This window comes from Bos javanicus, chromosome 28 (genome assembly GCF_032452875.1).
Source record: "Bos javanicus breed banteng chromosome 28, ARS-OSU_banteng_1.0, whole genome shotgun sequence".
NCBI lineage: Eukaryota > Metazoa > Chordata > Mammalia > Artiodactyla > Bovidae > Bos > Bos javanicus.
Genome location: NC_083895.1, coordinates 5,678,829 through 5,698,009, shown reverse-complemented (window position 1 = coordinate 5,698,009; position 19,181 = coordinate 5,678,829).

Genomic DNA, 19,181 nt, shown 5'->3' with positions numbered 1-19,181 from the left:
CCATGGTGGGGAGAGGACAAGCTAGAATTTCAAACTCTGGTTTGGCATCCTTGGCCCCTTGGGAGGTTCTCTTTCTCAGGCTGAGGCCTCCTTCTGGCAATCCCCCTACTCACAGCAGGATTTGAGCCCTCGTATCTATATCAGGTTTCTCACGATCTTCCTGCTGGGCCCTCAGATCCTTGCTTAGCTTTCACTTCTGATTTGGGGAGATAGAACCAGCAGCCTATACTGGTGGCCTTCTCATCAGGAGCCAGGTGTCTCCTCTTCACAGAAAATTTCTAGGCCTTTTTCTCATTGATTTCAAAGATAAGCTTGATGGTAAAACATTATGAGTTTCTTACAGGCACCATTGACCTGGGCTCTTTGAAATAAGGATTCACGGAAAGAAGACCACACACTCCCTACCCCCACCCCAGAGAAGATGTTCTTTTTCTTTCTCTTTCATTTGATTTGCTTTGCTTTGCTTCTGTTTCTCCTTCTTCTCCCCCTCCTTTCCCTCCTCCTCCTCCTTTTCTTCCACAGAACTTTGCACATAATCGCCTCTTGAGAAATACATGCTGACTGGACTAGGCTCTATATCTAAGCCCTGTCATGCAATGTTTTCAAATGAACTGATGAGACCATCTGTAATAAAAAGAGCCTGCCTTTCTTTTCTTAATTTTCAGTCTGAGTAACTGAAAATTCTAATGAAGGGTGTGTGCAAGTATATAACAAATTCTTCATATGATTAGTCAAGCTACCTGACTTCAAACAAGTTTTTATTTTTGTTTCTATCACTGGTAACTGCATGGCCTACTTATGCTTGGCTCAGATCAAGTTTGATCAATGTGTTTGGCATGTAAATGAGTAAATTCCTAGATAAATCAACCTGTTTGGGCAAAACAAATGAATCTATTATGACAAGAGCCAAGTAGAAACTTCCCCTGCAACTTGCCCATGAATATGACACACGTCAAGTGTCTACAGCTTTCGCCTGCCACCACAGGGAGCCGAGCTGTTACCTGCCCCACTGCACGTTCAAAGGCACACTGCCTGTGTCACAGTGGTGCTTTGACCCAGAACTGAGTGATGGGCAGATTAAGGTTAGCTGGAGAGCGTCGGATCTTAATCTCAAAACTGCCTCTGGTTTCGGTGCAACTGTTGAGAACTCGAGAAGGAAAATAGAAAAGTTCTCTTATCTGGCATATGAGAGACAGATGAGTAATTGTGCTTTAATCTAACAGGGCTCTTTTGAAAGTGCCTACATAAGCTCATGGAAGTAGGAGTTTCTGCCATACACAGTTTCTATGTTGCTTTCAACTCTACTGCAAATACAGAGTCTCTCACTTGGTGTTTCATAGTGAATTACTGTATTTTGTTTCTCCGTGATGAATGGGTACCTGTATAACAAGAAAATTTGTGGGTCTTCATGGGTCACACACGACCTCAGAAATTCTATGCTCAGTTATGTATATTTCAGATGATCACTGGGAGTCAAAGTATATTTGTGGATTGCAGCAAGGCTTATTTTAGAGGCAGCACTGAGGAGCAAAATAACATAGTCTTAGGAATTAGACAGATATCTGTTTGAGCCCTGGCTCTGTCACCAAGTTAAAGCTCCAGATATGTAACTTAATCTTCCTGTGCCTAAGTTTCCTCATCTGCCTATAATGGTAATTAAGTGAGATGATATATGGAGAGTCACCTGATACAGAAGAGATGTTTAAATGAGCCACTAAAGCTGTAACATTCACCTAATAAGCATGTATTTATTCACATTGTGTGTTAATTTCCAGGAAAGGATAAAACACAAATGTTTTCTGTCTTTCAAACATGTATGTCTCAATATATAGAAAATTTATGTTACATATATACATGGAGAAGGCAATGGCACCCCACTCCAGTACTTTTGCCTGGAAAATCCTATGGACGGAGAAGCTTGGTAGACTGCAGTCCATGGGGTCGCTAAGAGTCAGACACGACTGAGCGACTTCACTTTCACTTTTCACTTTCATGCATTGGAGAAGGAAATGGCAACCCACTCCAGTATTCTTGCCTGGAGAATCCCAGGGACGGGGGAGCCTGGGAGTCGCACAGAGTCGGACACGACTGAAGTGACTTAGCAGCAGCATATACATACTAGATTCATGCATAGGAATAAAAATGTCTGCATAATTGTGCTCATTTCACATGCTAGCAAGGTAATGCTCAAAATCTTTCAAGCTAGGCTTCAACGGTATGTGAACTGAGAACTTTCAGATGTATAAGCTGGATTTAGAAAAGGGAGAGGAACCAGAGATCAAATTGCCAACATCCAGTGGATCAAGGAAAAAGCAAGGGAATTCCAGAAAAATATCTATTTCTGCTTCATTGACTACACTAAAGCCTTTGATTGTGTGAATCACAACAAACTGTAGAAAATTCTTAAAGATATGGGAATATTAGAACACCTTGCCTCCCTCCTGAGACACCTGTATGCAGATCAAGAAGCAACAGTTCAAACCAGACATGGAACAACTGGTTCAAAATTGGAAAAGGAATACTTCAAGCCTGTATATTGTCACCCTGCTTATTTAACTTATATGCAGAGTACATCATGAGAAATGCTGGGCTGGATGAATCACAAGCTAGAATCAAGATTGCTGGGAGAAATATCAATAACTTCAGAAATGCAGATGACACCACCCTTATGGCAGAAAACAAAGAGTAACTAAAGAACCTCTTGATGAAGTTGAAAGAGAAGAGTAAAAAAGCTGGCCTAAAGCTCAGCATTCAAAAAACTAAGATAATGGCATCTGGTCCCATCATTTCATGCAAATAGATGGGGAAATAATGGAAACAGTGACAGACTTTATTTTCTTGGGCTCCAAAATCACTGTGGATGGTGACTGCAGCCATGAATTAAAAGATGCTTATTCCTTGGGAGAAATATCAATAACCTCAGATATGCAGATGACCACCACCCTTATGGCAGAAAGTGAAGAGGAACTAAAAAGCCTCTTGATCAAAGTGAAAGAGGAGAGTGAAAAAGTTGGCTTAAGGCTCAACATTCAGAAAACGAAGATCATGGCATCCAGTCCCATCACTTCATGGGAAATAGATGGGGAAACAGTGGAAACTGTCAGACTTTATTTTTCTGGGCTCCAAAATCACTGCAGATGGTGACTGCAGCCATGAAATTAAAAGACGCTTACTCTTTGGAAGGAAAGTTATGACCAACCTAGATAACGTATTCAAAAGCAGAGACATTACTTTGCCAACAAAGGTCTGTCTAGTCAAGGCTATGGTTTTTCCAGTAGTCATGTATGGATATGAGAGTTGGACTGTGAAGAAGGCTGAGCGCTGAAGAATTGATGCTTTTGAACTGTGGTGTTGGAGAAGACTCTTGAGAGTCCCTTGGACTGCAAGGAGATCCAACCAGTCCATTCTGAAGGAGATCAGCCCTGGGATTTCTTTGGAAGGAATGATGCTAAAGCTGAAACTCCAGTACTTTGGCCACCTCATGCGAAGAGTTGACTCACTGGAAAAGACTCTGATGCTGGGAGGGATTGGGGGCAGGAGGAGAAGGGGACGACAGAGGATGAGATGGCTGGATGGCATCACTGACTCGATGGACATGAGTCTGAGTGAACTCCGGGAGTTGGTGATGGACAGGGAGGCCTGGCGTGCTGCGATTCATGGGGTCTCAAAGAGTCGGACACGACTGAGCAACTGATCTGATCTGATTCCTTGCAAGAAAAGCTATGACAAACCTAGAGCAGAGATATCACTTTGCCAACAAAGGTCCATCTAGTCAGAGCTGTGGTTTTTCCAGTAGTCATGTATAGATGTAAGAGTTGAACTGTAAAGAAGGCTGAGTGCCAAAGAATTGATGCTTTCAAACTGTGGTGCTTGAGAAGACTCTTGAGAGTCCCTTGGGCTGCATGGAGATCAAACCAGTCAATCCTAAAGGAAATCAATCCTGAATATTCATTAGAAGGAGTGATGCTGAAGCTGAAACTCCAATATTTTGGCCACCTGATGCACAGAATGGACTCATTGGAAAAGACCCTGATGCTGGGAAGGATTGAGGCCAGGAGGAGAAGGGAGCGACAGAAGATGAGATGGTCAGATGGCATCATCGATTCAATGGACATGAGTTTGAGTAAACTCTGGGACATAGTGAAGGACAGGGAAGCCTGGCATGCTGCAGCCCATGGGGTCACAGAGAGTCAGACACGACTGAGCTACTAAACAAAACAACCTCCCACATAACTGTGAAGGTTAGACATTAGAGAATCAATGGAACATAATAAAATACTTCATAAATATCAGGTAGAGTTCATTAAAAGAACATAAGAATGGTGCAAAATTGAGAATTCTATAAAGGCAGTTCTCTGTATTAGTATACAAAAAGCATATGATCTGTGGTGGGTTTGTAATGGTGTCAACTGTCTAGGCTGAATCAAGTTCCTTCCTTTAATTACAGAATTACAGAATAAGTCAGTTGAAGTGATGAAAATGTTAACAACTATGAACAATTTGTGTATATATAAACTGAACAAAAGCAGTCATAAAATATTATCAATTTTAAGACATATTCTGATTTTAGAGGTTTTAAAATGTCAAAAAGATGTGTGCCTAATAACCAATGAAATATGGCATTTCAAGTTGTTGAGGAAAAGATGGAATTGTTCATTACCATTAAAATTGTTGACAAAAACATATACAAGTCATAAAGCAAATGACAAATTTTAACAGTTACTTTTAAAACATGATGGGGGAAAAGCATGACAGAGGGTTAATTACCTTACTATAAAAAGAATTCTTATAAATTAATAAGAAAATGATCAACAGTTAAGAAAAATTGGCATAAGCAGACCAAACTCTGCAAAAGAGAGATATAGACAATAAACCAGTGATGGTGTACTCAGCTTCACTCTTAATTTGAAATGCAAATGAAAACAAAGTACTATTTACACTTATCAGATTGGTGAAAGTTTTAAATTAAAGCTTGATAACACCCAGTGTTGCTAAGAGTAAAGGGAAAATAAACACATGTATATATTATTATTGGTGGAAGCACAAATGGCACGTCTTTTTTTGAGATAAATTGTCATCATATATAAATTCAAAATTTTGTTCCTGGCTTTATAGAAATTACATCAGCGATTTGTAAAGTTCTCTAAAACAGAGTATTTGAACACAAATTTATCAACCATGTGATTTATAATCAAACTAATTCAGATAAAGTCTATCACTGACTCGATGGACGTGCATCTGAGTGAACTCCAGGAGCTGGTGATGGACAGGGAGGCCTGGCGTGCTGCGATTCATGGGGTCGCAAAGAGTCGGACATGACTGAGCAACTGAACTGAACTGACTGAGGCCCTAAGATTTGATGTAGAGAAGGAAGGAAGTTGGACTACTGGTAACCCTAAGAATATATACTTCAGGGTTATATTTACTGTCTGTTCACAACTCCATGTAAGTGTTTGTATACATGGTTCTGCAAGTCAGGAGGAAAATGCCTGTAATGCTGCTTGGGGCTGGGCAGACCTGTGGGCGTCTCTCATTTCTAGCTCTTACTTGCCATGGGACTTGGGTAACACATTTTCATTAAGACTTGGAAAACAGGTAGAACAATATCTACTTCCCAGAATTGTGATGAGGAACGAATGAGATACTTATATAAAGCTTTTATGATGTCACCTAACACATAGTATACTTATAAATACTATTATTTTAATTAAATATATATTATAGACATATTATTTGTAATTAATATATAATAATTATTATACAATATATAATAATTGGTGGCTCAGACAGTAAAGAATCCTCCTGCAATGCGGGAGGCCTGGGTTCGATCCCTGGATTGGGAAGATCCCCTGGAAGAGGGCATGGCAATGCACTCCAGTATTCTTGCCTGGAGAATCCTCATGGGCAGAGGAGGCTGGTGGGCTACAGTCCATGGCGTCACAAAGAGGTGGACACGACTGGGCGGCTAAGCACAGCACAGCACAGCTATATGTAATAATTATTATTAGATATTATTATGGAGAAGGCGATGGCACCCCACTCCAGTACTCTTGCCTGGAAAATCCCATGGACGGAGGAGCCTGGTAGGCTGCAGTCCATGGGGTCGCTAAGAGTCGGACACGACTGAGCGACTTCACTTTCACTTTTCCCTTTCATGCATTGGAGAAGGAAATGGCAACCCACTCCAGTGTTCTTGCCTGGAGAATCCCAGGGATGGGGGAGCCTGGTGGGCTGCCGTCTATGGGGTCGCACAGAGTCAGACCAGATATTATTATATTTAATAATAATTATTATTATTTTATTATAAGCTCCCAATCTTGGCTGCTGACCCATCTTATTTTTTACTTTTTCTTTTGTTTTTCAGTTTTTACAATGTTGTGTTAGTTTCTGCCACGCAAGAGCGTGAATCAGCCATAAGTATACACACATCCCCTCCTTCCCAAGTCTTCCTCCCCTCCCCACCTCCACCCCTCCAGGTCCTCACAGAGCTCTAGACTGGGCTCCCTGTGCACAGCAACTTCTCACCAGTTATGCAATTTATACTGATAGCGTATGTATACATATTTCTCCGTTGCCGCACTCTCTCCCTCCCGCACTGCGTCCCCGAGCCCATTCTGTGTGTCTGTGTCCATTCCTTCCCTGCAAATAGGTTCAACAGTACCATTCTTCTACATTTAACATGTATACGCATTAAACACTATATTTGTTTTTCTCTTTCTGACTTACTGCTATCGACCCATTTTATTTATTTTTTTAACTTACTTATTTTAATTGGAGGCTAATCACTTTACAATATTGTAGTGGTTTTTGCCATACGTTGACATGAATCAGCCGTGGGTGTACATGTGTTCCCCATCCTGAGCCATTTTTAAATGTTGTCTTGTGGTTCCTTTAATAGAGTTCTGGAAAAAAAGGAAGCTTTTCAGGCTCAGCACTTGCTCTGAATGCCTTTCTTCTTGTAGATACCCATGTGCTGTTTGTCGTTTCTGTTTTAATCCTTGCTGGAAAGTTCTCACCTCACATCTTCGGTCAACACTCATGTACTGTTCCAGGTGTTTCCTCTGTCTTAAGATGACTTCAGTTCAGGACAGTCATGTGCAAAAATATCCTGCATTTCATAATGGTTCCACTTCTCTGTAGAAGCCAAGCTGGCTGAAGGGACAGCAAAACCCAAACAATGTCACAATTTGCTGTCTGGAGTCTAGTTGCATAGTCTAGTTGCATCTATTCATAGCAGTCTCACGATGACACTGCATTTGTGTTTGGGAGACTCTCTGAGAAAAAGCCGCTTAGTACTCTTTCAGAACTGAAAACACTCCAGGTGAAAATCAGCGACAGTGACATTATATGTATATATATTTTATATATTTTTTTAATTTATATATTATATATATATTTGTTAATCAAATATATCTTCCTTTAAAATCAGAGAATCTGACACACTTGAGCCAGATGTGGAGACTTTGCTGCTGCTGCTGCTGCTGCTGCTAAGTCGCTTCAGTCATGTCCGACTCTGTGACACCCCATAGACGGCAGCCCACCAGGCTCCCCCGTCCCTGGGATTCTCCAGGCAAGAACACTGGAGTGGGTTGCCATTTCCTTTTCCAGTGCATGAAAGGGAAAAGTGAAAGTGAAGTCGCTCAGTCGTGTCCGACTCTTCGAGACCCCATGGTCTGCAGCCTACAAGGCTCCTCCGTCCATGGGATTTTCCAGGCAAGAATACTGGAGTGGGGTGCTATTGCCTTCTCCAATGGAGACTTTAGTTGATTGAATAAAGATCTTAGGGGGAACCAAGTAGTAAAACGTGAAGTGATCACATTCCATTACCCCTGGAATGTGGTCGTGTCAGTTGACGCATCCGCCTATTCTGTTACAGGAGAGAGGACAACTAAACTACAAACACGTGTATTGGGTTAATTATATGAAGTTGTCTTCACCATGGAACATATTTAAGCTCTCAAGCAGAAAGAAAAAGTTAATTATTGCTGAGTTTAAGTAATCCCCAAACTGCTCTGGAAGCATTGGTATTAATATATCTAAATTGAGAAGACAGGGATCAGAAGAGGATGGTGAGCATCAGGAAGTGAGAGGTCAGGAGGGCACGTGGCGTGGTGTGGCATGCACACTCAGTCGTGTCCGACTCTTTGAGACTCCATGGACTGTAGCCCGCCAGGCTCCTCTGTCCATGGGATTTTCCAGGCAAGGATAATGGAGCGGGTTGCCATTTCCTTCTCCAGGCAATCTTACCCACCCAGGAATCCCACCCTCGTCTCTTGTCTCTCTCCTCTGGCCTGCATTGGCAAAGGGATTTTTTACCAGCTGAGCCACTAGGGAAACCCCCCAGGAGGGCACCCAGCTCTAAATTGTCGAGATATTTGAGTCCCATAACTCACATCTTTTGTTTTGCGAGTATGTACCTGGAAGATGCTCTTGGCTGCAAATAATAGAAATCTCAGACTATTCTCAATGTGAAGGAAAGGTATTATTTTACGGAACAGGAAGTCTAAATGAAGGACAGGCTCTAGATGCAGCAGAACAAAGAATCTGGCTCTGTTTGTCGTTGCTCTGCTCTGTGCATCTAGCTTTGTCCTCAGGCGGCTTCCACTGTTATTACAAGAGGATGGAAAGGGAGGGGAGGAGAGGAGTACAGGAGAGGAGAGAGGACTTTCCGTCTGTCTCACTCAACTAGCAGCCCACAGGTGCCCACTATCGCATCGAATATTATTTCCATGGATATGTTACGTGCTGATTGGCTTAAACGTCATCCCTGAGTCAATTACTTGACAAGAGGATGGAATTAATGTTGTTGGCTTAGACCAGATGCAGACTTCAAATCCCCCAATTTGAGGATGGGGTCAGATTCTCCTTTATCACACAAGCTGCATATGAACACACTTTGGACCTCTGTCAGGGAGAATATGTCGGGGGCCAGATAGGAATGTATGCCTGGTAGGCAGCTAGCAGATTATACTGCATTCACTAATTGAGCAACCTTCTCAGAAGGAATCAAAAGTTTAAAATTCACTGTCCTTAGGGCATAAAAGACTGATCAATTTGCCAGTTATATTTCTTACAAGTTAATATGTTGGCATCGGGGCTTATATAATTATCTCTTCAGATCGTCACAGGACTAAACTATTCTTTTTCTTTCTTTCTTTCTGGTTTTTGACTGTGCTGTGTCTTCTTTGCAGTGCATGGGCTTTCTCTAGCTGTGGTTCACAGGTTCCTCTTGTTGTGCACACAGGCTTTAGACTATGAGGGCCTCAGAGGTTGTGGTGTGCAGGCTTAGTTGCCCTGCAGCATATGGGACCTCAGTTCTCCTACCAGGGATTGAACCTGTGTCCCCCTGCATTGAAAGGCAGATTCTTCACCGCTGGACTACCAAGGAAGTCCCAGGACTAACCCATTCTTGATGTGTGGACAAAACAGGTGTCTGTGCCTGCATTTCTGAGGACCAACCGCACACCACAGAATATAGTGATTTCACCAAGGTAACACTACCCTATGGGTCATTAGTCGGCATTCATTGATGACCTCCTTCTTGTCATATTTCATCATTCATATTTTATATTTCATCAACTTTCAGTATATAATTGTTCTAAACACATCAGTGGGAGCACTCTGAGTCTGGGTTGTAGCCTCAATCCAGTGCAAATACAAGTCCAAACAATTTCCTATCCTCTCCATTTATTATGTTCTTTTGATTCTTTCATGTTTATATAGATATACATTTATATATACATTTATTTGGGCTTCTCTGGTGGCTCAGACAATAAAGAATCTGCCTGCCTTCAACTGAATGCGGGAGACCCCGATTCAATTCCTGCATCAGGAATATCTCCTAGAGAAGGGATAGGCTACCCATTCCTGTTTTTTTGGACTTCCCTGATGGCTCAGGCGGTAAAGAATCTACCTGCAATGCAGGAGATCTGGGTTTAATCCCTGGGTTGGGAAGATCCCCTGGAGGAGGGTATGGCACCCACTCCAGTATTCTTTCCTAGAGAATTCCCCATGGACAGAGGAGCCTGGCGGGCTACAGTCGATGGGGTTGCAAAGAGTCAGACATGACTGAGCAACTAAGCACAGCACGTACATTTATTTAAACGTGCAACAGTTTTTTGTTTATTAGCTGTCACCTCCACTAGACTAATGAGGACAAAGGCTCTGTTTTATTCACTGCTTATTTATTCAGGCCTTACTGTAGGCCCTGCCAGGCACATAGTCAGCCTTCAGTAAATTCCAAGCAGTCCTTTCTTTGCACAGCTAGTGTGAGAATGTAAAGTGCTGTGTACAGCATTCTTAATAACCAATGGAAAAAGTTAACAATTGTTCTGTGATCATTAAAAATGTTTGTCAAAACATTAAAGACTCTAATGTCAGTTATAAACACATCATCATCATCATCACATCATGTAGTCACTCAGTCATGTCTGATTGTTTGCAATCTCATGGTCAGCCGGGCTCCTCTGTCCATGGGATTCTCCAGGCAAGAATACTGGAGTGGGTTGCCAGTTCTTTCTCCAGGGGATCTTCTTGACCCAAGGATCAAACCCAAATCTCCCACATTGCAAGCAGATTCTTTACCATGTGAGCCACCAGGGAAGCCCTATAAATCCATAGCAAAATGAAAAAAGAGTGAAACTATTTATTTAGTAGACTATAGTTTAAAAATTAGAAACAGTGGAAAAAATAAAGTGTTTTATATCTTTGCAAAAATTGTACTGAGTGGTTTCCTTCTATTTGCCTATTCTCTATTCCATTAATTTCTTTCTGAGTTGCAATTTAAAAAAATTATTGGGGTATAGTTAATTTACAATGTTTTTATCTTCAGATGTACAACAAAGTTAATCAACTATACATACATGTATATGCACTCTTTTTTAGTTTTTTTTTTCCCATATAGACCATTACAGAGTATTGAGCAGAGTTTCAGTGCTACACAGTAGGTCTTTATTATCTATTTTATATATAGTAATATATATCAATCCTGTAGCATGGTGGAACAGGAACTCAGTCATGTCTGACTCTTTGCAACCCCATGGACCCATCAGGCTACTCTGTCCATGGACTTTTCCAGGCAAGAATACTGGAGTGTGTTGCCATTCCCTCCTTCAGGGGATCTTCCCGATCCAGGGATCCAACCCGAGTCTCTTGCGTCTCTTGCGTTGGCAGGCAGATTCTTTACCACTGTGCCACCCAGAAAGCCCATATGTCAGTCCTAGTCTCCCAATCTATCCCTCAGAAGGTTTATATTTTTTTTTTCTTTTAGTGGGTACTTTTGTACTTATACCTTTTCAGATGTTCTTGGTCTCATTTTGTTAATTAACATTTTATTATCTAGCTTATCAAGGGTTTTCATTTTTAAGTACCTTTTTCAGTTCAGTTCAGTTCAATTCAGTCGTTCAGTAGTGTCCAACTCTTTGCGACCCCACGAATTGCAGCACGCCAGGCCTCCTTGTCCATCACCAACTCCTGGAGTTCACTCAAACTCACGTCCATCGAGTTGGTGATGCCATCCTGCCATCTCATCCTCTGTCGTCCCCTTCTCCTCCTGCCCCCAATCCCTCCCAGCATCAGAGTCTTTTCCAATGAGTCAACTCTTCGCATAAGTTGGCCAAAGTACTGGAGTTTCAGCTTTAGCATCATTCCTTCCAAAGAATACCCAGGGCTGATCTCCTTTAGAATGGACTTTTGTATCTCCTTGCAGTCCAAGGGACTCTCAAGAGTCTTCTCCAACACCACAGTTCAAAAGCATCAATTCTTCGGTGCTCAGCTTTCTTCACAGTCCAACTCTCACATCCATACATGACCACAGGAAAAACCATAGCCTTGACTAGACGGACCTTTGTTGGCAAAGTAATGTCTCTGCTTTTCAATATGCTATCTAGGTTGGTCATAACTTTCCCTCCAAGGAGTAAAACCCAGCTAATAAAAACTAACAATTAGTTTTTGTACTTTCCTTTCCCTCTTTTTCCTTACCCTCCCATTTTAAAATTCATTATTTCTACTCTGTTATAACACATAATATTTATGTTCATGGGTGTTATGCTCACCCCCACCTTTGTTTAAGTCTTATGTGTACATTTACAGATTATTAAATGCTTACTTTCAGTCCTTTTATTCAAGTTCCTCCAGCCATCACATGGTTGGATGAAGTTCATTCTCTAGTAAAATTTTCAAGAAGGACTTTTTGATGAAGATTTCTCTGTATTTGTATAGCTGGAAGCTGGTTTTCTATGGCCTTGATATGTGAACAGTTAGATTGAATATAAAATCTTTGATTCACACTTTCTTTGCCTGAGTGCTTTAAAAATGTTCCTCATTTGTTATCTTGTTTTGCATACTGATTTTGAAAAATTTGATGCTACTTCAATTATTTTGCCTCTTCATACACGGTAGTTTTACCGGGAGACCTTGAGAATTTTACTTTATCTTGGAATCTTACAGTTTTACTAGGAATGCCTCAGAGTTGGGGCTTCCCAAGTGGCTCAGTGGTAAAGAATCTGCCTGCATTGTAGGAGACGCGAGTTTAATCCCTGGGTCAGGAAAATTCCCTGGAGGCAGGCATGGCAACCCACTCCAGTATTCTTGCCTGGAGGATCCCATGGACAGAGGAGCCTGGTGGACTACAGTCCATGGGGTCGCAAAGAGTGAGAGACAACTGAAGCAGTTAGGACACAAGCATGCACGTCTCAGAACTGGTCATCCTGGGTTCATTTTCTCTCTCAGTGAGCCCTTTCTATGTATTCAGCTCTTTTTGTGTTTCTGGAAATTTTTCTTTTCTTTATTTTTAATAGGAAGGCTTTCTTGAATGATAGCTAAAATATTAGCTCTTTTCCATTATTTTGTTTTCTTCTTCAGGAACTCTGATAGCACAAATACTATAAATTTTCTGCTTGCCTTCTAGTTCTAGTTCTTTACTTTTTCTTTGATCCTTTTTACAGAAAAGTTTGCCTTTTGCAAAATAACATAGTAAAAATAATAGACACAGAAAAAAAAATAGGATAAAAATATCAGCACAATTAAAAGACATTTTAAATTCCTGAAAATAAAACTATGATAAACTTCAAAGCAAAACACACAAAAGTGACGATAGAGACATTTTGTGATATTGCTGGCTTGTAAAAGACTCTGATGCTGGGAGGGATTGGGGGGCAGGAGGAGAAGGGGACGACAGAGGATGAGATGGCTGGATGGCATCACTGACTCAATGGATGTGAGTCTGGGTGAACTCCGGGAGTTGGTGATGGACAGGGAGGCCTGGCGTGCTGAGATTCATGGGGTCGCAGAGTTGGACACGACTGAGCAACTGAACTGAACTGAGTCTTCAAAAATATCTGGGTCATGAACCTCCAAGGAAGGCTGAGGAGCTGGTCCAGATTAAAGGAGACAGAGAAACATGACAAAGAAACATGAAAACAGAAATCATTAAAAGATGTGGATGAACCTCTGATGCATATGGCTGAAGTATAAGCCAGCTTGAAAAGGCTAAATATTGGATGGGAGAGAGGGATGAACAGGTGAAACAGAGAGGATTTTTAGGGAGCGAATCTGTTCTATATAATATTATTGTGGCAGATACTTGTCAAAACCCACAGACTGCACAGCACAAAAAGTTAACCCTAATATAAACCATGGGTTTCAATTAACAGTATCCATTTTCATTGCATTTTCGTTCATCAGTGCAGCAAATGCACCACACCAGTGCAGGATGTTAATCACAGAGGAAGCTGTGGAGGCGGGGAGGACAGGAGGGCATGTGGGAACTGTCTGCACCGCCCACTCATTTTTATGCAAATTTAACACTGCCCTGGGGGTCCAATGGCTAGGACTCGGTGCTTTCACTGCCAAGGCCCAGGTTCAATCCCAAATAAAACTGCTCTAAAAAAAATAAAAGTCTATTAATTAAGCACATACACACACACACACGAACACACATGGCAGCCAAATGCTACACATGATTCGGAACCGGGAAAACCAATTTTTCCCCTTTATGTAAAAGACATTACTGGGACAATTAGTTAAAGATGAATAAGGACTTTAGCTTACATAACCTTATGTCGATATACCTCTCCTGATTTTGATCATTGTACTGTTAGTTGTGTAAGAGTGTGTCCTTGTTTTTAAGAAATACACAATTAGGATTACAGGGGTATTGTGTACAACTCACACAGCTCAAAAAGAGACAATACTATAGATGAATGGATGGATGGATGGAGCAAATGTGGTAAAACATTAACAATTAGGGAATCTTGGTAAAAGACATATAGGAACTTTCTGTATTATTACTGAAAATTTTGAGTCAGCCCGTCTGAAATTATTTCAAAATAAGAAGTTGAGGAAGGAAGGCAACTTTATGGAAAAGGATGTAAAGAAAGGATTGTTGATTTATGGAGGCAAGGTAAAAAAAAACACACAAACATCAGGCATAACTACACACTGCTGCTACTGCTAAGTCACTTCAGTCGTGTCCGACTCTGTGTGACCCCATAGACGTCAGCCCACCAGGCTCTCCTGCCCCTGGGATTCTCCAGGCAAGAACACTGGAGTGGGTTGCCATTTCCTTCTCCAATGCATGAAAGGGAAAAGTGAAAGTGAAGTCCCTCGGTCGTGTCTGACTCTTAGCGACGCCATGGACTGCAGCCCACCAGGCTCCTCCATCCATGGGATTTTCCAGGCAAGAGTGTTGGAGTGGGGTGCCATTGCCTTCTCCATAACTACACACTAAGCAACTCCAAAACAGAACATGTGGTGAGTGGAGCCCAGAGGAAGCATGTGTGGGTGAAGGTGCCGGCTGACCCAGCGCCGCTTCTGGACGCTGCTTGCCTTCAGCTGTCCTCCGGTGGTGGTAGTAAAAGGATGTGGTCCAAAGCACTCACGGATAGCATTTCCTTGGTACTAATTGCATATGGGCTAATTCAACTTAGAGAAACAGATATGGAGTAGAACAGACTGTGTTTTTATTCCTGTTTCACAGATCCCAAACTAAGGCTTAGAAAAAATGAGAAACCTAGCTAAGGCCATGCAAAGGTAAGTTGTGAAGGCAACTGTGGAAAAGATGACAAGCTGTTCACCACAGACCCATGTCCTGACAAGCTGTTCACCACAGACCCATGTCCTGACAAGCTGTTCACCACAGACCCATGTCCTTCCCACGGTGTAGAGCCATTCCTGGATAGTGACTGTCTCTCCAGTAACCGCCTGTGCCCAGTCCCTCTGATTTTCCTGCATCCTGGCGTCTCCTGCATCTCCCGCACCTTCTGCATCTCCCGCATCTCCCTCGGCAAACGTCTGCCAGGCAGGCCTTCATCATCCTCCGCCTACTCGCTCCTTCCTAATCCACTGTCTGAACGGGGAGAACACGAGGCCCAGAGGGAGGGTGGGAGCCAGGATTCGATAGGGTAGGGTCCCCAGTGACTGCACAGAAAGCTGCCCAACCAGGAACACTGGACTACAAAGTCAGCATCAAACAAGCTTTACTGTCACAAGCCTCTGAGAAATGGAGATTTATCTGCAATTGCAGCTAAAACCCTGGCGGTGGTCTTTGAAGCTGTTTCAGACCAACAGAGGACCATACTTTCAGCTACAGTCCTATACTGTTCTCAACAATAAAAACCAATAAAGTTTATGGGTGGGTGGGCAGGGGTCAGGGGATGATCTGGTTCACTTAGACAGAAGATTGTCTAGCAGCAGGCTTCACATTTCACTTCCCAGTCCTCCCTGGGGAAGGCTGACCACCTGCGTGTCTATGTTCCCTGCCTCCTCTGTAAGGTAAGATGGAACCGTAGGCCTCTGAGAGTACATGAGAAACTACCCTGCTGCTCACATTTGATCCTGTGGTTCAAGTCTCACTCCTAGGACATGCCTGGTGGTACTGTGGATAGGAGTGTGCCTGACTGTGCAGGGGACACAGCCTGACCCTTGGTGCAGAGGATTCCATATGCCCTGGAGCAACTAAGCCCCTGGGCCACAACTACTGAGCCCAGCTCTAGAACCTGGAGAGCCGAACCACGAGAGGCCACCCACCCAGAGCCCCTTGCTCAGCAACAAGAGAAGCCACCGCAATGAGAAGCCCCTGCTCCGAAACTAGAGAGAGTCCGCCTGCGGCAACCAAGACCCAGTGTAACCAAAAATACACAAACAATAAAAAACAATTCCTTGTGATTGGTACAAAAACTAATAATAGAAACTAAACAAAACAAAAAGCCCCGACTCACAGACTCCAGCTTTACACCATTTTCCCTGGACATTCTGGGCAAAAAGCCATGAAGTAGATGCTCTGAGAAACCCAAGTCCTGCTCACTGTCATTCGGCCCCACAAGCAGTCATCCAAGTAATAACTGGTCGGCATTTCCAGGATAATCACATTTCCTGAGCCGTAATTTTGAGCCATTCTCTACAAGCCTACCCTTTCAGACGCTATAACAAGGACTGTTCCGGAAGAGGACAACAGAGGATGAGATGGTTGGATGGCATCACTGACTCAATGAACATGAGTTTGAGCAAGCTCCAGGAGATAGCGAAGGACAGGGAACCCTGGCATGCTTGAGTCCATGGGATCGCAGAGCTGGGCACAGCTTAACGACTGAACAACAACAAACAGACACTACCGTAACGTGTGAAATAGATAGCAAGCGGGAAGCAGCAGTAAGGCACTGAAGACTCAGTCGGTGCTCTGTGAAGACCTAAATGGGTGAGGTTGGGGGTGGCGGGAGGGAGACTCAAGAGGGAGAGGATATATGTATACTTACAGCTGATTCACGTTATTGTATAGCAGAAACCAACACAACATTGTAAAGCAATTATCCTCCAATTTAAAAAAAAGAGAGAAGGAAATGGCAACCCACTCCAGTGTTCTTGCCTGGAGAATCCCAGGGACGGGGGAGCCTGGTGGGCTACAATCTATGGGGTTGCAGAGTCGGACACAACTAAGCAACTAACACACACACACACACACACACACACACACATACACGCAAAGCTCTCCAGCTTTGTCCCACTTACTGAATTAAAAGTAAAATCCAAATATTGATAATGAGGGTTGCTGTAATATATTATTTCCAGCAAATCCATTTTCCCCATCGTTTTCCTATTCACCTGCATTATTTGCATTAACTCTCACATTTCAAGAATTGGAAATCATACAGAGTGTTGGGAAAGGCACCAGCCAGGAGTCAGACCTTCTGCCATTGGATCTTGTTTTTGCTCTAAACAGTCATGTAACCTTAGCTGAATCACTAAAGCTGCAAATTCCTGATCTGAAAACCAAGACTGAATAAGTTCTCTCTAATATCAAGTGGCAAGGAAGCTAAAACAGGAGACTGGTAGGTGTAAGGCACGCCTTCTTGGCCTGGGGCAACACAAGGGCAAGCCTCTTTCGGTTGCCGTGCCATTATTGCTCATGGCACAATGCAGATTAGAAAACATTTGGCTAAGTAAATAAAATAATTCACAAAGACTTCTCAGTTTATGACTACGTTCTAAACTTTTTTACTGTTTTGCTTTGGGTTTTTTTTTTTTTTTGGCTGCATTGTGTGGCATTCAGGATCTTAATTCCCTAACCTGTGCCCCTTGCATTGGAAACACAATCTTGACCATTGGAAGGCCAGGAAAGTTCTCTAACTTTTATAAATGCCTGGTTTTTCTTTTCCTGGGACAGTATAGCATAGTAAGGAAGCAGCTATCTAAATTTATAGAACCTAGCCCTTGGACTGCAAGGAGATCCAACCAGTCCATTCTAAAGGAGATCAGTCCTGAGTGTTCTTTGGCAGGACTCATGCTAAAGCTGAAACTCCAATACTTTGGCCACCTCATGCGAAGAGTTGACTCATTGGAAAAGACTCTGATGCTGGGAGGGATTGGGGGCAGGAGGAGAAGGGGACGACAGAGGATGAGATGGCTGGATGGCATCACCGACTCGATGGACATGAGTTTGGGTGAACTCTGGGAGTTGGTGATGGACAGGGAGGCCTGGGGTGCTGCAAGTCATGGGGTCGAAAAGAGTCGGACACGACTGAGCGACTGAACTGAACTGAACTGAACTGAGTGCAAAATGGAAATGTAGGGCCCTATGTTCAAGAATTATTTAAAAATTTAAGATGGCGACAGCAGAGCATTAAACTAAGTGTGGGGTGCTGTGTGACCACAGAGTACCACGCACAGAGAGCTGGTCCTGAGCTTAAGAGAACTGACTCTGGAGCTATACTGCTTGATTTCAAATTCCAGCCCTCCTGCTTTTTTAGCTGATGATTTTGTGCAAGTTACTTAACTACTCTCTGCCTCAGCTTCCTAATCTGCTAGACAATAATCAAAACACCCTCCTCATAAGGTTATTGTGAGGTAAAATGTTCTAAATTGGCACATGGGGCACTCAATAACTGGTAACAATGTTACCATTATTTCTATTTTTGTTCTGAGGCCTATGAGGTGGGGCTTCTCAGGTGGCTCAGTGGTTAAGAATCCATCAACCAATGCAGGAAATGCCGAATAGATCCCTGGGTTGGAAAGATGCCCTGGAGGAGGATATGGCAACCCACTCCAGTATTCTTGCCTGGAAAATTCCATGGACACAGGAGCCTGGCGGGCTGCAGTCCAAAGAGTCACAGAGAGTCGGACACAACTCAAACAACTGAGCATGCGTGAACACCTATTCGATGGGTTTTACAATTGTTCACCTGGAGACTAGGGACCATAAGTGTTTGGCTTACTAATGTGTCCCCAGGACCCAGCCCAGGAGCTGGTGCTTTTTTTGTATTAAGCCACTGAAAATTTGTGGTTAGTTTGTCATGGCAATCCACTTACCTCAGTATAGTGTTGGTATGTGAAATTGTGGCAAAGCTAATTCATTCTCTAAACTAATATGCCATTCTCTTTCCAACATTTAAAACTCAAGGTAAAAGGTTATGGAAAAATGTATGTAAATCACTTGGGCAAGAAGACTCTATGGTGACAGGCTTAACCTTTCCATGTACCCCGCCCTGGGAGATGGGAAGCGTGCATGTCCGCACAGTCCCCTGCTGTCCCTGGCACTGGGACTCTACACGCTTCAGTTTGCCTAAAAAAAGTGACTTCACCCAAGACTTCCCTGTTCACAGTAAACCTTCGCCCCCATTGGTTAAGTAAATACATGAATCCTCCTATTACTTCCGAGAAAACTAAAGTTTGGAAAGGTTCAGTAGCCT